The sequence below is a fragment of the Bacillus rossius genome, chromosome 1, assembly GCF_032445375.1.
Source record: "Bacillus rossius redtenbacheri isolate Brsri chromosome 1, Brsri_v3, whole genome shotgun sequence".
Classification (NCBI taxonomy): Eukaryota; Metazoa; Arthropoda; class Insecta; order Phasmatodea; family Bacillidae; genus Bacillus; species Bacillus rossius.
In genome coordinates, this window is record NC_086330.1 from 254,582,730 (window position 1) to 254,600,713 (window position 17,984).

General features: G+C 37.9%; 1 protein-coding gene across 3 annotated transcripts in view; it reads left to right on the top strand.

Moving 5' to 3' along the window:
• The window catches only part of LOC134527484 (beta-1,4-glucuronyltransferase 1), a 365,036-nt gene that overhangs the window by 42,628 nt on the left and 304,424 nt on the right, over positions 1-17,984 (top strand). For all 3 annotated transcript variants that reach the window (XM_063360195.1, XM_063360193.1, XM_063360196.1), the window contains exon 2: positions 6,296-6,346. The gene's annotated coding sequence lies outside the window, so the exon portion shown is untranslated. The remainder of the gene's footprint in view (positions 1-6,295; positions 6,347-17,984) is intronic.

Consider the following 17,984-nt stretch of genomic DNA (forward strand, 5'->3'; position numbering starts at 1 on the left):
CCATATGGAATAAACCATCCGCCGATGGTATAGGCACTTCTGGACTACACAGCTCATTTTCGCTGGCCTCCATTTTCACCTGATATAACGCCATGCTATTTTTTTCCTTTGAGACTTTATAAAAGATCGTGTCTACGTTCCGCCGCTTCCTAATGAATTGCCATAGCCGAGACACAGAATTGAAGAGTCTTAGTGCTTCTATTACTCCGGACTTGTTTACCAAAGTGGTGGAAAAATGGGTCTTTAGGTTGAATGTGTCCCGTATAACTAAATGTGCACATGTTGAACATTTTTAAGAAAAAAAAACTAGGTAAGTAAACCTTCAATTTGATGCAAGATTTGTTGTAAATAGTCTAAATTAAACTGTTATAATGTATCATTGATCCTGGAACATTCTTTTATGGAGACTCTGTATGAAATGAAACGCACACTCCTCCCCTTAGGCGAATGCACTGCTTTGTTACTGCGATACTGCGATGACTGACTGGATAATTTCCCTCACCAAGCAACTGGCTATTGGCGACAAGTCAACCTCTAGCTCTATCCTTTTACTGAGTGTGCCCGACGCAACAATCAGCGGTTACGCATTTTTAAATTAATTAACTAATAGCTCCTGAAGCGTGAATGCTAGCCCTAGGGTTTTTCAATGATACATTTCATAATTTCGCCAACTGCCGACAGTCTTTTACTGGCCACAGACGACCTACGCTTTATACCTTCTGGAGTGAAATCCGACGCGCCAACTCGCTGTTAATTAAGTAAATAACTTAGTACAGTTGTTTTCTTTTGTGGGTTCATCAGCATAGTTTTACACGTGCTGATTGGCAGTCGGAGGGTGACTAATGCTGTCGCTCTCCGCCAGAGGCGCATGCGCCACTGGTCCCAACCCAGACGCTCGCAAACACCAATGCGGACCGCAAGGTCCAAGCTCCCGAAACCAGCATGGTTGAGACTCTCTGCCTCGACCAACTCTTCTTCATGGACCATGGTTCTTGTCCTGCACCGGACCTGCTTGCACTATTGAACCCAGCATGAATGAGGCCAGGGTTTTCCTGTGTCGGTGATTGGCGTCGTCTACCCGGATGTCGGGGGCGTGTGCACGGGGCCTCCCAGTAGGGTTCGGAACTGGGAAATCCCGGTCCCCAAATTACCGAGAATTCCCGGCACTTTTGATATAGTAAACGAACCGGGAATTTAAAATCGATTCCTGGTTCTTTCGGTACTTTCGGGACTCGACGCCAGTATTCTTTACATAATGGTATTGTTACTTTTCAGTTTATTATGAAAAGAACAAATGTTCTTTAAGTTAATCATTCTGTGATTTTTCATGCGTTAAAATTATTATTTGTTCATTTTTTTTCCAAAGTTGAAGATTGAGAGATTGAGAGTAATATTATGAATAAAGTGATTTGTTCCTGTTATTAAATACTTTTGGAATAAAAAATTGTATTGTAACACAGATGTTTATCTTTTACTTTTGGTCTCATGTTTAATCATTCAAAACTATTACTACTTCAATCACCGACTGCTGCACCATCAATAACAAAACTACCTAGTACCGGGAAGTATCGGTTGCGCTGAAGACTAGTACCGATGTTCCCCCTCCCCCCAGCTGGAGCCGGGGGAGACCGGGGCAGTCCCAGCGGCACACGCGGGCAGCGCGCCCCTCGCTCGTCGCGGCTGTTCCCAGGACGAGGCGCGGGAACCGCCACACAATAGCCTGCTGCAGGCTGGGGTTGTCGACCCACGGCTCTGCTTCCCGGACCTGCACGTCTCCTCGGTAGCTTGTGATCGCTGCGTGTTGCCGACAAGCTTTCACACAGATTGTTTCAAATTGTCTACAACAAATACAAGTTTTGGTTCTGTGTGACGAGTGAAGTAGTTAGTACACTAGTAACTAATAAGATTTGGATACATGACCTCGTTAGTAAATTTACTGATAAAAGTTATTTTTTTTTATTTGAATTATACATTTTTAATTTTAATTGAAATGTTTTAATTTTTTAACACAGTAATGGAAAAAACCTACACCAAAACATATTTCTAGGAGAATTATTAGTAAACTTTTAATTGTTCTCTAACCTACCGTATGAGGTAGGTAGAAAATTAGTAGACAACAAGTGTCAGCTACAAGTTATAAACACATACATTGTCATCATTGTGTTTTAACCAAAAGTAATTTTAAAAAAATAATATGTCAAAGGAGCTATTGATGCATACTACTGAATTTTAATCTACAGCAAAAAACTTCTTAAATAATAAAATTATTTTTTTGCGGTAAGTAAATTAAATGTCATAAAAAATAATAGTATGAGACTCCAAAAACTAATTGGCTAATCCTTACTAATATGCATTATAAATGCGAGAGTGTGTTTGTTTGTCCTTTTTTCACGCTGCAACGGAGCAACGGATCGACATGATCTTTTGCATATAGCTAGTTTATCGGCCGGAGAGTGACATAGACTACATATAATTATGAAATTCCATCCCTCATGGAGTGAATAAATTTAAATTCAATTTTATCATAGAAAATCATAGGAGGTAGGTCATATACACACGAATAGTGTGTTTGTGTCATTTCCCAATACCCGCCACACGATTATGTAGTAAGGTCTGGAAAGTTCCTATCCTTCTCCTTGGCGGAACCCTCCCGCTTAGTGAAGCGACTGCGTGCGAGATAAAGGCGCTAATAACAGTTTAGTTTACAACTTCCTCAATAGATCGCTTTCCTTGAATTTGTAAGAATTTGTAACGCGCTATATTTTGGTATTTCCGTCACATGTTGCTTAGGGGTTACCTGCATTCCCACAAAATGAAGCTGAATATAGGCGTCTCGGTTTTTCTGATGCGTAGCCTTGATGCATCGAGATTGTGCAATTAATGGTACTTTAAAACCCTTTCTTCAAGTGTATGTCCTACAGACTCGAAACTTGATCGTTATGTTCCTTATTTATATTGTGATGTTTTAAGCCCGGGCAATACCGGGTACTTCAGCTAGTAGTTAATGAATTTGTGTATTGGCGGAACAAATGTTGGTGCTGGGTGTCTGCTATTATCTTGGATTACTTTGACCTTGAATATTTACTGGTTTTACCTTAAATTATCTCAAAATCCATCAAAATCACGCAAAAATTTCCTTTTTCGAAGAGAATTATTATTTCAAAATACCGAATAGAGATCAATAAAACATTTTAATGCATCGAATTTTCAAATTATTTAGTATAAATTGAGTAAACTACTTTTTTATTTAGTTTTATTCTTCTTAAAAACTATTTTACCTAATATATTTACATACATAATTTAAACATCATAATTTAGAAATTACCAACGAAAATCTACTAATTTTTTTGTAAAGAGTAAAAATTATTTCATGTATGATATTTTGTTTTCCTAAATTTTAAAATCTAAATATTTACTTTTATAAGTAAATATTATCTTTACAAAGGTTTTCTCAGAAATATCACTTTTATATATTTACTTCTCACACCCTGATGACACCAAATGGTGAAATGCCGAAACATGACCATATAGTCATGCCAACGCGACATTACTCCACCTGTGCTCGCAAACGTTAGGTAAACCCAACGCCACTCACTCAGTAACCTTCACTGTACACCTCCCAACAGTGTTATTAATGACGCAAAGGCTCTGGAAGCATTCTCTGAAGTAAAATAATTTAATAAATATTTTTAAACAAAATATTTACGTTTAATCACTAAACATATTAAGTTCAAGTAAGCGAAACAATTATTTAATTTGGTTTGCAATTTTAAATATAACACTAGCTACATGTATTTGATAACGTAATTAATTATTTTTTTATCGCATTGGTGTAAAATATATCTAATTTTAATGACCAAAAATATGTGACATTTCAAAAATTATAATTCAATTCCACACATTAAAACGCATTGCCAAACTGGGGCCATGTACGTTTCGCAGAAAAATGACTAGACCAGCTGTGTGCTTTGCAGCATTGGCTGTGTTTCGTGGTTGGCTGTGTTTATTTCAGAAGCATGTCTACTGTCAGCACACCAATCACAGCCGTCCCGTGCGGCCTCCTGAATGGCCCGGAGTGGCTTCTCCTGCAGACGGCCACCAGTTAAAAAAAAACAGTCGCTGGCGCGGGCACACCTCTTTGCAGTCTAACGATCATGTTATTTCAGGAAACACACATGCCACTATGCACGAGCGAGGTAGCACGCTGGGAGTTCCTGTCTGGCGGAACTCCCAGCGCCGGGCGCCTCAGGTCATGTGGCCGGCAGATGTCGCGCGTGTGACGTCATAGTCTCCCTCCCTCTCCGGCCTGTTTCTCACGTGAAGGGTAGTTCACAGTCTTCCTGTTCCACCACCAGACTGACAGAGGTCGTGTCCGAATTCCAGTACACAGTTGTGAACATGCGACCTTGCGTACTTCACTTGTCCTTGACGAATTCTGATGCGTTTAACGGTACTAGCCAGCCGAACCAGTTCTTTAATATTTTTTTTCAACAAAGAAATTTTATTGGAAAATCATGACTTACTGTTATTAGTTATTTTTAACATTCCGTTAGTGTCACATGAGTTTACTGTTATTTACTTAATAAATTTCATCTTTGTATTCGTAATTTTGATCGGTATGTATGTGGTATGTTTGTTGAAACGTCCTTGTACACATGTTTAAATATAATTTATTTATTACTTTGTTCATACCAGTAAAACAAAGTGAAAATGAATTGACGGGTTTTAAACTACTTAAATGATTTATCAAATGGCGATTATTCTTAAACTCGAAGTACGTGAGAAGTACACAGATAAGTTTACTTGCATACTTGCACACTGTTTGGACAGCCCGTGTGATGACAGGTAACGTGTAAGTGTATTCTTCCGGCCAGCTCGGCCACGGCCCGAGGTCGCCCTCAGCCAGCTCGGACAATGGCGGATACGGGAATTTATTTAGGGACGGGATTTGAAATAATGATAGTTATTTTATTCAAACAAGTGACGTCAACAAGAGGTTTGTAATGTTACTTTATCATTATCAACATGCACCGCTTCCTGTGTAGTTTGTAGTTCCAGGTGTTGTAACAGCCACCTTGCATCACCCAAAATAACATACTGCCTTCACCGACGTCTCGAATTTTTTTTCATAACATCGGGTGTTGGAATTTCCCCCTCCCCCCAACATACACCACTCCCTTGCGTACACCACTGGTTCAAGACATCCAGCGTGGTTTGACTGTTTGGTATTGATATTAATTTGTCTATATTGTTACTCACGGGAAAAGGTCTGAAATGATGGCTCAATTAATTAACTATGGTTTTATTTACTAACCAATATTCACACTAGTTGTTAAATTAGAACGATTTAAGTGTGTGTCCAGAAGTTAATTACTTTTTTATTGAATCCACAGTTTACTCTCCACTGGATCTCGGCTCGACAGTAGCTCTCTACGGCTGGTCTCTTACCGCGCACTTCTGTCCCAACACACTGCCTTACACTACTCACTCGTCCGCCGCACACACAACACCTGGATGCTTCACCCAGGAAGCCCGTCGCTCACCCTCTTCACTTCGCTGCTCACAGGTCACTACCAGCAGGCCGGCCTCCGTCTCAAATACCTACCATGTATTGCTCTGGAAAGGTCTCGTAGCCCTCCCAAGTGTCGCGTCATCAAAATGCCTGACTTCACATTTGAAGCTTCAAGAACAATGGCGTTCTAGTTACGCCACTTCACGCATAAGGGTTCTCGGAACGTGCCGAAACCTCGAGAGCCACAGAGAATTCTCCGTTCAATGGGAAAGCGCTGGGGGAGATGAAGGGTGTAGCGGGGCGCCGCTGCTAATCGGACTAGGCGCGCGGGCTGCCTGGCTAGCATCGTCGCTAGATTCCTCGTAGCAATATAATAATTTATATGAATTTCTGTCTCTAAGGCTGGGTCTCACACGCCATGTTCATTTTTTTCGTTTTTTTATTAAATATTTTAAGGACTATTTATAATAATTTAACTCGATACTTCCTTTGCATTTGTTCTGCTACAAACATTTTCTACATATATTCTTATAGTGTAATATCGTGGGCGCAAAAAGCCGCGCAAGTGATGATGATGACAAAGATGTGCGCATATTTTTACACCCATGATATTACTCTAAGTGAATATTAGTTTCAAACATTTGAGGCAGATCAACAAACGCAAAAGGTATCGAGTTAAAATTTTAGAAATGGCCTTAAGTATGTTAATGTTGCCTAAATTATATTACTTAGGGTATCAATTTCAATATTTACGAATAAAATGACTATTGGCTTTTGTTACAGGTACCTTCTCACCAAGTGCTCTTCCATAGGAGCGTCTGGCAACTGGGAAAGGTCAGTCAAAATTTTAATTAAAATAATTACTTTTGTTAAAGAGTTGTGCTGGGTGTAACTCAGTGAAGATAGATACACATGCAATCCTAAAACAAAATACATTACGTTACAATCGAAGGCAAATTCAGTAATTGTAGTAACAGAAACGTCACAAACTTGCCGGAATTCTTTTGAGAGTACTGCACATTGTTTGAAAAAAATTATTCGCATGCACTTATAAGTGCGCATTACAGGACTATAAGTGTTTTTGAAGGTGCGCAAATGCAAAGCTTTAACTTGAAAGAGAATTATATAAGATAAAAAAAATTTGATGTCTAACATTTTATCTGCGTTAAATTTCGTTTCTAAGTTTCGTATTATAAGTGTATTTGCAACATGAGAACACCAACACAGATTTTTTTTCTCGTTGCTGAGGTTAGATGTTACACATCTCTGTCGAGTACTGAAAGACTCGCTCAAAATTTTTTCCCCTGCACAGTCATTGGCTAATACATATAAAGAATAGGTAATATTTTACAAATATTATTTTGAAACGAGCTTGTGAGTGACAGCAGAGCCAACATTATTTGTAGAGAGGCTGTGGTCAGGGGCGTAGGCAGTCTAGGAAGAGGAGTAGACTATCTTTGGATTGTTTTAACCCTCCATACCTTGTACCCTCCTTCCATGTAGAGAGAAAGTAAATATATTAAAAATTACACAATATTCGTATAATCTCCAAGTTAGTATTGTGCATTAACAAGAGTAAAAAATTAGTTTCTAGTGTATTTATTATTAAAAATATTTTTTCACAGCGTCCAGGTATTTAAGCATTGACGCCGGTCTCCGCGGGAGTTCCGAGAGTTTAGAGAGTTCCGCGAGTGAAGTGAAGTGCGACATCGGCGAAGAGGGTGAGAGACCCCTTCGAGATTGGTGCGACACGGAGAGACGGGATACAGAGAGTGCGACTAAGTGGCGCGAGACTGTGTGTGTGGACAGGCGCGAGGTAAGGGGCGAACCACTGTTAAGCCTAGCTCCAGTGAGGAGTGCGATCTGTGGAACTAGATAGACATTGAGTGACTTGCGAATAAACATTTTTATGTGTCAGTGATTGGTGATCGGACATTTTTAAGTACAATTATTTATTAGTAATGTTAATATTAGTAATTTATAAAATTATAGTAAAACTTAATTGGACTATCAATTACGAACCCAGTTCTTCCCACATTATAAATCGTAACTATATACATATATTGTTACGAAACATAAGCAGGGCCGCACCGCGCGCGGGTTCGTTGCTGGCTGGCGGCCCCGCACGGCCACTGACGTCACTAGGCCGCCGCTCATGTGAGGCGTGCCGCGCGCACCTGGCGGATTACAAGGGTCATGTCAACCCCTCCGCCCCTCCGCTCCCCGCGCGGCGCTCTACCTCGGCGCCGTTACCTGATACCTGGCAGCTTTGGGAATTCCGCGGGCTGTCGCGCGAGCTGCTGACGCCTTTCTCGACAATTCTGGCGTCGGGTTGGCGCGGAATGACGCGACTGGCCCCAGCCTGCTCAGACTGTTTGCCGCGCTCGTCACTTCTAGAAGTAGCGCCAGGGCCTATATAAGCCCGGGACGCCGGTCTCCATGGAGAGTTTTTCTGGGGCGAGAGTGTCTCGGCGATAGTGCCGCGGGTGCGGCGGAGTTCCTGGACGAGGAATTGGGTGGCGAGAGTGCCGCGGGTACGGCGAGTGTCCCGAGCGAAGTTCCGAGCGAAGCGTCGTGCGGATCCTCGGCGAAGGGAAGTGCAACGGCGGCGGCGGAGTGCGGCGACGGAGTCCCGCGACGGTGGTCCACGAGGGGTGCTGGAGCGAGAGTTGTGCCAGAGGTGCGGCCCAGCGAGGTGTGCGCTGTGTAAGAAACGAGTGACTGGGGAAGAAACATTTTTAAGTGTAATTAATAATTAGGCATTTTTAGTAGAATATTTGTTTGTGATGTAAATATTGGCAATCAATAAAACTGTAGTAAAATCTTTAATTGGGCTTTCCATTTACGAACCCAGTAGTTTTCCCACGAAGATTATTGTTTTAATAATCGTAATTATATATATCACTTATCCCATTTTTTCTCTCTGTATCTTGAGTTAATAGTGTTTGTTATCATTAAATATTGAATATATATATATATATATATTACTTACCTTAGGACATAAATTAAGGCCATATTTCACAGATATTTTTATTTTTCCATGTAAAAGAGTTGTGCATGGACACTTTAAAATTGTAGTTATTTTTTGTTTAAAAATAATGATTCTCAAAATATTTCACTTCAAAGTTGATAATTCATTGCTTTGGGGTACTATTTTTTGATTAACTATCCATTTTTCCCTAAATAATTGTATTTTTGTGATCTGTACAAAATTCCTAACAAACTAACTTATTATGGAAGAGATAAATCAATTACCGTTTGTTTTCTGTAATCATTAGTGTCGCTTGAATTAGATTTTATTATTTTGATAAAAACTACCATTAATCTCTGAATGGAAAAATTTCAGATTTTGCTAATTGCAAGTTTGAAACTTAATCTGTAAAATAAAATCAGTTTTGATGTTTTAAGTAATTTGCAACACTCAAAAAATATCCACTTTTGCAACACTGTTTTTGTTATATGTCAGTTGCCTACAACACTCTTCTCTTGGAATGTACAGTAGTTGTGCCTGTGTTGCAAGCACCCCACTTGCACCCCCTGCCGTTAGACCGCGCTGAATTGTCCCCCCTCCCCCCTCGGGGAGCAGTTGGTTGCCTTCTGACCTTGAAGATTAGTCACACAAAATAAACACTAGTCAAAGTCCAAGGGACAGAGTGAGCTTTACTAGGAAGAAGTATGGTGAAGTGAAGTTTGTGGAAATAAATGCAAATTTTATGTATTAAATTTCTCTTCGAGTTTATTTTTTTAACATCAAAGTATTAATGGGTAAACTAATTCCGCGCAAGCCTCGGGCTTTTCGTCCACGATCGAAATAAAATAACATCAATTTTATGTGAAACAGTATAGTTTAATAATTTAGTAATACATTTCTATTTTATGTGTTTGAATTGCGTCGAAGTAAGAATTTGAAATATGTTAAATATCTTCCCGAATGTGAATTGAATTTGAAAATGTAAAAATAAACTTTTTTTTTTTTTTTTCAATTTGAGTATTGCAATGCGTTGCTACAAACTTAGAGGTGAGATCTTATTTCCACATACGGATTTAACAAAATTTTACATTCTAATTTTCAGTCAGTATTTTACTTTGTTGTTTGTCGTAGTTATGTACGTTCAACTTTACTTTTAACAATGAAATTTTATCAGCATGTTGGAGCTGGCTATTACTGTGTACTTGGTAAAACGTCAGCTTATGGTGCAAGAGGGTGCGGGTTCGAATACCGGCCACGTTTAATTTTTTTGCGCTCATGGGTTTTAGTTAACGTGAAAGCCGTTTCCATAAGCAATGAAACTTATAAACCCAATAGAGCTAGATAAATTAATGGTCCGCTGAAACTTGATTTAACTCCTGTTTAAACAACATGGCTATAAATGGTAGTACGTATCTTGACTTTTTCTTGGATTATAACATAGAATCAACAGATTTCCAATTTATTCTTTCATTATTTGCTGTTTACTGTGTACGACGCTTTTTTGCATTTGTATTGTCAAAAAGAATTCTGAGACATTTGAAATCAAGGGAGTAGTAGGCAGAAAGGAAAATTATAGTCCAGTATTTTAAAACATAAATGTATTTAGCAAACCTGTGTGTGTTGAATCTCGAGATCACTAATGTTGCTGAGGCATGGCAACAAAATACGATAGGCAGGTGGGTGTCGGACCCCACATATATAGGTCTTTACTCCTTTTTCAGTTTTTTTTTTCATGTATCATGTTCCTAAACATGTTTTCCTAGCTTTTCTAACATTAAGTTAGCTACGTCCATGCTTACAGTGGGTGTATGCGATTAATCTTCGACCATATAATCTATGTCATAAGTATCTAAGTGCCCAATCCAATCGAAAAAAGCAGCAGATCGTTACAGTGTTTAAAAAAACGTGTTGATACAAATTATATTAGTGCTATTCTACCATCTGTAATTGTAGCTGTTATTCTGATGGCGATGTTGCCTCGAACTCAGTGAGTTGTACGCACCGATTATCTCGAAATTCTTTTTCTTGCTGAGAGATGCAGAGAAGCATTTAGCAGTAATTTGTTTAATAGTATAGCCTTTGAGCAGTAAATATAAATGAGTAAATTCTAAATTTATTTTTACACTCAATCATAGCGTGCATATAATTAATAATTACAAAACTGAGACTGTATTTAGAAGTTTAAAAATACTATAGCATCATGTCCCTGCTGTGAATAACATTCTTCGGGTCAAGCAATATTACCAATTATGTACTTTTTTTAACGCTTCTCCAAAAAATTGCAACACACATTTTAACAACGTAATAAATTCTTTTCTGAAAAGTAACCCATATTAAACAGTCTTTGTTCTAAAAAATAACACTAAGCCAGCCTTTAACAACACTAAGACAATTAATATTGTGTTTTATAAACTACAATTTTTTATACTTATATTATTATTAAAGACTGTAATTATTGACATGAATATTAAAATATATTTTACATTGAGATAGAAAGTTTATATTACCAAATTTAGGGACAACTTAACATTTCAAACAAGCAATATTGCGATTTCTTGACGTACAGCAGTAATTAAGTTTTTTGAAAGAATTTTTAAAGATGAACAGTTTTGGCTGAACACGATGCTACCAAAGCCGACACGTTCTACTTAAAATGCGTTTTGCCTGAAATAATAGATAGCTGCATGAAAAAAAAAAGTAAGGTAGAGACCAAAAATATATGTTAGAAGCAAAAGAAAAGAATTGCAAGTAAAATAACATTAGAAAGGATTTGTATGTAAATAAGTGAGTGTAAGGCACTGCTACAAAACGTTTATGCTATATTTGGCCTAGGACTTAACAAAGAAAAATAATAAAAATCACAGGCAACTGTTTATCCTGAGATTTTTATAAATTATTAGAGCAAAGAACGGTTTTGTTACAAGTGCTGAGATCAATGGCAAAAATTGTGTGTATATTTTCATTTACTGCCATGAACATTCCAGTTATATATTTTTGGCAAATAGTAAATTTTCCTTAATACTATTTTTGTGTGTATATTTACATTTTCTTTAATGAATTACGTTGTTTACAGAAAGGGTTTTTACTAACGAAAATGCTCGAACTTACGTTTTATTGTTCATTAATTTATCTTGTACATTTACTTCTTGTTATAACATGTATGAAATGATTATTACAGGAAAGATTTGATAAAGTGTGCTTGATATGTCTCAGTATAACTATGATGATATATGTGTCGTTTTGGAATTTATGTTTTGCAGGCAGTCAACATTTAAATTAATTAAAAAATTTTGCTGAATTTGTAGAAAACATTATTGTGTCTTAGCAAATCTGAGACGACATTTATTTTCTGTTGGGATCTTGACTGTTTAGGCACTTATTATTTAAATTTCTTACAAATATATGCGAAATTGGTAAGGAAACTTTACTTTTTGCTTACGAGGATGTACGAATTAAGCTGGAAAGCATTCCGAATGTTTGTACTGTGTATGCGCATACACAGTAAAATAATCGCGTTTTTTTACAAAAAAATTTTGATATCTAGTTCTTAAAGATCGTTAAACATTTAATATCGTAGAACACACTTTGTTAGAATATATAAAATTCATGTTGCGATCTGTAAATATGGAAATCTCATAAATAAGTTTAAAATGAACATAATTATGCTTGTCTACTAAAAACTAATATTTTTGGCATCTACTTCCCAAATAAAAGTATACTGTGTATAGCTGTATACATTACTTTGAGTTTGTGCGTTTTCTTAATTTGAAATCTTGCACCTCCTGAAATATTTCAAAAGCATAAGAATCCTTGCATGTACTGAAACATGTATTTTATACTGTGTACCAAATATATATTGGAATGGACGCAATTTAACAATTTTTGTATTTTTTTTTGTTGCATTAATATAAAGACATTTTACACTATTTAAAAATATTGGAGACGACATGATTTATTTTATAAATATATCTATGTGGCAATTTTCTTGAATAAAATGGTTAATATACACTGTTACAAGCAGCAAATGTTTCTCTATCAGTCTGTTGTCTAAATCATCGTTGCAGTTAGTTTTCTGCGCCGGAAATAACTATTCTTGGATTACATTAAAAATCAAATCTCTTTCTTCTTCATAACTCTTTCTTGCGGTCAAGCTTTTTATTACGAAGTGTTTTTTCCTAATACTTTTTCCAAAAAAGTTGTACAAAAATTTTCAGATAAATATTTTATTTCTCAAAAGTAGCACATCTAAGGCAGTTTATATTGCACACTAACATCCTTAGTATTTTTTAAATATAAATTTCTTTATATGTGGTCATATTTGCTGTAACACATTATCAAGGGTCACATAATTTTATGGTATTAATTTACTTTGCCTTTTTTTGCTTAGGCACCTACTCAATCCTTGCATACTGAACGAGATTTAGTGAAAATTTTCCGCGAGTTCGTGAGTGACATGTGAAGTATACTTACTTGTGGGACTGCCGAACTCAAAAGTATCATATGTTTGTTGTATCTCTTTTTCTGGTGAACATGATCCTTTTCGGTATAAAGTAGTACTATTTAACCTTTATAATTAATTATCGTTTAGGATTAGAAAATGTATGTATTTTTAGTGTTGTTCATTTGAATTTCGTTCAGTAGTGATTTGATGGTCGACATATAAGGTGACTGGCCTGCGCGGTGCTGTGATTCAACTGGAATTTGCAGTGGAATCGTGAATGCGAGGCTAAGGCCTCCTTGTCAAGCAAGTTATGGTATGCCCTCAGTTCCTGGAAATTTGGCAGCTAGTCCTCCTGTGTGAGAGAGTGTTTTTTACGGTGAAGAGGGAAGGCATTACGGACAGTACAGTCGGCTGGCAGGTATTATGGCCTTAATTTCAGATGGATGCAATATTTTTTCAATATTATGGTATTAATACTGATTTTTCAGTTTTTCAAGAAACCTTCTCCATTTCTACTGTACGGTACAAAATTGCCTATTAACGAACCTCATCAGTATAATACACGTATTTTTTTATTTATAAGTATGTAAGTAATTTTGCAAATTACGGAAAATATTGAGTCCTAAAAACGCAATAATACATACATTGGAGTTGAGATGGTTTTGGAGTGTACGAACCATAAAACGAAAAACTAGGTAGGAATTTTACTGAAATCGCATCCCTGTCTCTATTTGCATCAAGTGTGAAATTTTTACATGTCAAACCCCATAAACAGTTCAAATTTTGTACTCGTACTTAGATACTACAAAACATTTATTGGAATTTGCCTGGACACTATTTTTGTTATAACAGTCAACGTACATAACGCTGCTCCCTAAGTTGTATATTATAATTTTTAAAAATGTAATTTTTTTGTTTAGTGCTCAAACGGGTTGAATTATTCCAAAATTTTGGGCCATAATTTAGCATCAGCGCCTGGAGTCATGAGGCTGAGTCCCAGATCTGAGCACTGACGTAAGCTGAATTACAGGCCCGACCATAAACCAGCGGCACGAGAGTCGCTTGCAGAACAACAGTATTACGTAACGGAGTGCAGTCAGTTGCGTAAATGTTTGCGGCCTACTCGCGGATTGCTACTCAGTGCTCGTGTCGCAACTTGGCACGCGAAGCTCTGGAGAGGAATAACTGTTTACAAATGTATAAATAACCTCGAATATTACTCCATTATACTGCTATGCAAATATTTTAAGATTTTGTTTTGTAATAGGCACATATAAGTGCATTATTAAATTAATATTCAAGGCTTCTCAGAATCTTGCAGGAACTGCGCTTGTTTACTTTAACTCTTGAGCGTTATTTTAGGGTTTGTAGTTGGACACGTGCAGTGACGGATGAAAAATGGGTTGGGGGGGGGGGGGGGGGGGTTGATATATCACCCTCCTTCGAAGTTTGAGAAATGTTTTGCAAAATATTGGTGAAGGAAGTATGTTATTTTGTGTGATGCAAGGTGAGTTGTTACAACTATGGCTACTTATATTTCATTATATTAAGTGTCAAAATTAATGTAAGTTTTTTTGTGGATACGTGGGTTCAAAATTGATTTATCTTTAAATATTTTTTGATAAAATTATTATGTCGCGGTGTTTCCGTAAATAAAATAATAAAATTCCGAAAATGGTCTTTTTCAGTACTACAGATGTTCCTTGTATGACCCTGAAAACAGTGTTAATTAATTCTCACTGGTTTTTGAAATGTTACCGTTTATAGCTTACATTCCAATAGGCCTATATGTGCATTGACGCGGCCGCTGACATTTTTTTGCTTTAATTGCATGCGACCGTGTGATTCTCTATACATAACAATATTGATAATTTGGATTTGGATTTTGTGTCGCAGTGGAAGGTAAATAAAAAGGTAAAAAAATCGTTAGTCCCTACTGAACATCCAAATCCAATCGTCAAACATTGACAGGGATGTTTTTTAACAGTATGTAGGCCCGCAGCACTGAATTGTGACGTGTGGTAGCATATAATATTAACTATTTTCATTATTTATATAATAGGCTACCTCTATTGACCAAAGGATTACAAAACATACCTACACACACAGGCTACATAATGTAACATATAAACTGTTATTTCTCTGAAACAGTAGGAATTTGCAAATTCTATTTTAAAGGTAAATAGAGGAACGTCTGTAGTACTGGAAAACACTATTTTTAAAATGTTATTATTTTATTTGCGGAAAAGCCACGCCGTAAGAATTTTACCATTTTTTAATACCCAAAAAGAAATATCCCTATACGCCAGTGGACTCGCGAGCCTCGTGCCTCAGATGCGCGCAGGCCCGCGCCTCGCCGCTGTGACGTGTTGGCGCGGGCTGGCGACCTTGGCTCGGCCCGCTGACACCCAAACACACTTCCTGCGCCTTCCAGCCCACCGGCACACACCGTGCGCAGCTTCAGAACAAACCACGTGATTTGAAAACTGCTCAACATATCCGAGTGGTGTCTGTTCACGAAAATCATTTATGAGTACGCTGAGGGTGGTTGGGTAATTCTGTTTCCGTAAGTATTTTTTAAATGTATTTTTATGAGAAATAAACGCGTGTTTTTGAAATAATTTTTAGACATTAAATACTCAGTACGGATTCTTAAAAGCATTTAAGAGTTTCATTACTCCTTTAACTTCATTTTTCCGCCATCTAATGGTATGGTTGCCGCTCAAACCTCATAGTCGCCCCATGCACGACGAGAAGACTACGCGCCAGTTCAGAGAAATAGCGCGCTAGAAGCACCAGCGACCGTCTTAGTGCTTCTAGCACAGTATCGCCAAGGCTGGTGCATAGGCCAAATGTGAGATTTTATCTGTAACCATAACATTAGATGACGGAAAAATGAAGGTAAAGGTGTAGAAAGGCCCTTGAATGCTTTTAAGAATTTGTACTGAATGTTTCGTGTCTAAAATTTATTTAGAAAACACACATTTCAGCCCTTGTCACCATCCTAAAAATACATTAAAATAAATACGGAAACAGAACAACCCATCTACCCTCAGCGTATTCTTAAACGCTTTTCGTAAACCGACTCCACTCTGATTTATGTTGAGCAGTTTTCATTGCGTAGTTTCTTCTGAAGCTTGGCACACCGTGTGTGTGTGTGTGTGTGTGTGTGTGCCCGGGTAGGTGGGGCCCTATCTGGCATTAATACAATTGCAAATCAATGTTATCGCTCACGGATTTAATGGTAGTGTCAGCGACTCTGAGCGGAAAGTAGCTCCTTGCTCGGCTGAACTGCGATGTGCGCACACACAAGCACTGCTAATTCTTCCTGCGTGTCTCGGCCTGTCGCGTCACTCTTCCACCACGGCAGGTGTGGCTGGATGCCCGGGATGCCAGCAGTACCGTTCTCCGCGAATGTTGCCGTCGACAGTGAGTTGGCTCGAGTGTTCCCGCGGTTGCCAGCAGGCGTCGTCCTGGCTGAGGGGTGTATGGTGAGGGGTGAGGGGTGAGGGGTGAGGGGTGAGGGGTGAGGGGTGAGGGGTGAGGATGCCCCTGCAGGGTTCCCGCCGACAGCGAATATCGGGAACATGTCTGCAAAACCAGAAAAAAAAACAAAAAAAAAAAAAAAACACGGGAAATGACAATGGTACGTTGGTTGCAAACAAGTTAGTATTTTTTTCATAATACGTAGTATCTTAATGTATTAATTAATGTACACTGCATATAAAATTTACACTTTTTTTTACTTTTATAAGGAAAGTCCTTTGAACTCAGTTGCCAACGATATTACTTGTAAAACTGCAAGGGAGAGTTTTGTAAAATTACAAATGGTACCAAACTCTTCCTTGCAGTTTAAAGTTGATATCTGTGGTAACTGAGTTTCCAAGGACTTTCTTTTAAAAGTACCAACATTTTTTTAGAGTGTAGCATTAAATAAAAGTAAATGTGTATTGATTTCAAGCACAATAAAATATCATATAATGTTTTGGCTGATCAAAAACAATGTCATGCGTCTTTCAAAAATTTGGTGAACAAATATATCAGTTTTTTTTAAAGACTAGCAATATGATTATGCAGTGTTGATGAAAATGATAATTGTGGAGCCTGTATTTTGTGAAGGAAAATAATTTACAATGAACTCTATATGTTATGCGTGTTCGTTAAATTGTATTATGTAAATATAACTTGTAGTATAATGTGCATACGTTATCTTGCCAGAGGGACTAAGAAAGTGTTGGTTGGACGGGGACAACAGGGAACTCGCGTGGTATATGGCCGAAACAAGGGCGCAGGAACCGCGCTAGCTGATGGGTGGGGCCTCGCCTCGCCCCTGTCACTCTCGGTGCGCTCCGCTAGGTAAGTTATTCCATTAGCACACGTGTCGCCACAAAAATGGCGTAATTTTTTTTTTTTACAATTGTGCTCGTAGTTCTATGCTCGTTGCCGCACGCCGCCAGTACGTGAGTTCAAACAGACGTCTTCTGAGCTCCATGTCCCGAGTGTGCGTTACCCTCTATTGTCGTATTTTATATTTAGGTTAACGATTTTGGGACTACGAATGTATGTGGAATTAAGATATTGAAATCGATAATATTCTGTCTTACACGCCATGTTGATATTTTTCATTTTCTCATCATCACAATTGTTTGTTAAGGCATACATTAAAAGTTAAAAAAAGAAGCATTGTATAGTGTTGGTTCAAGGTCACAATCAAAAAGTAACTCAAACAGTTTTAGATAAGCACATGCGCCTGAACTGCTTTGTGGTTTTCTCGCTTACAGCGCCACCTACGCAAAATGGTGACTCCTTAGTGTAAAGCGTTTAGTGTTCTGCAATTCGCTCCAAGAGTGAATCAGTAATTTCAGTTCTAAGTGCATTTAATTTAAAGTCCATACCGGTTACTGTAGCTACATGCTTTAAAGCCAGATGACTGTTTGATTGGTCGTTATGGTCGAGACGACAGAGCTCTTTTTCGCTGACTTCCACATTCACCTGACATAACATGTGATTTTGTTTTTCTTTTTTGTGGCTTTATATATAAAAGATCGTGTCTACGTACC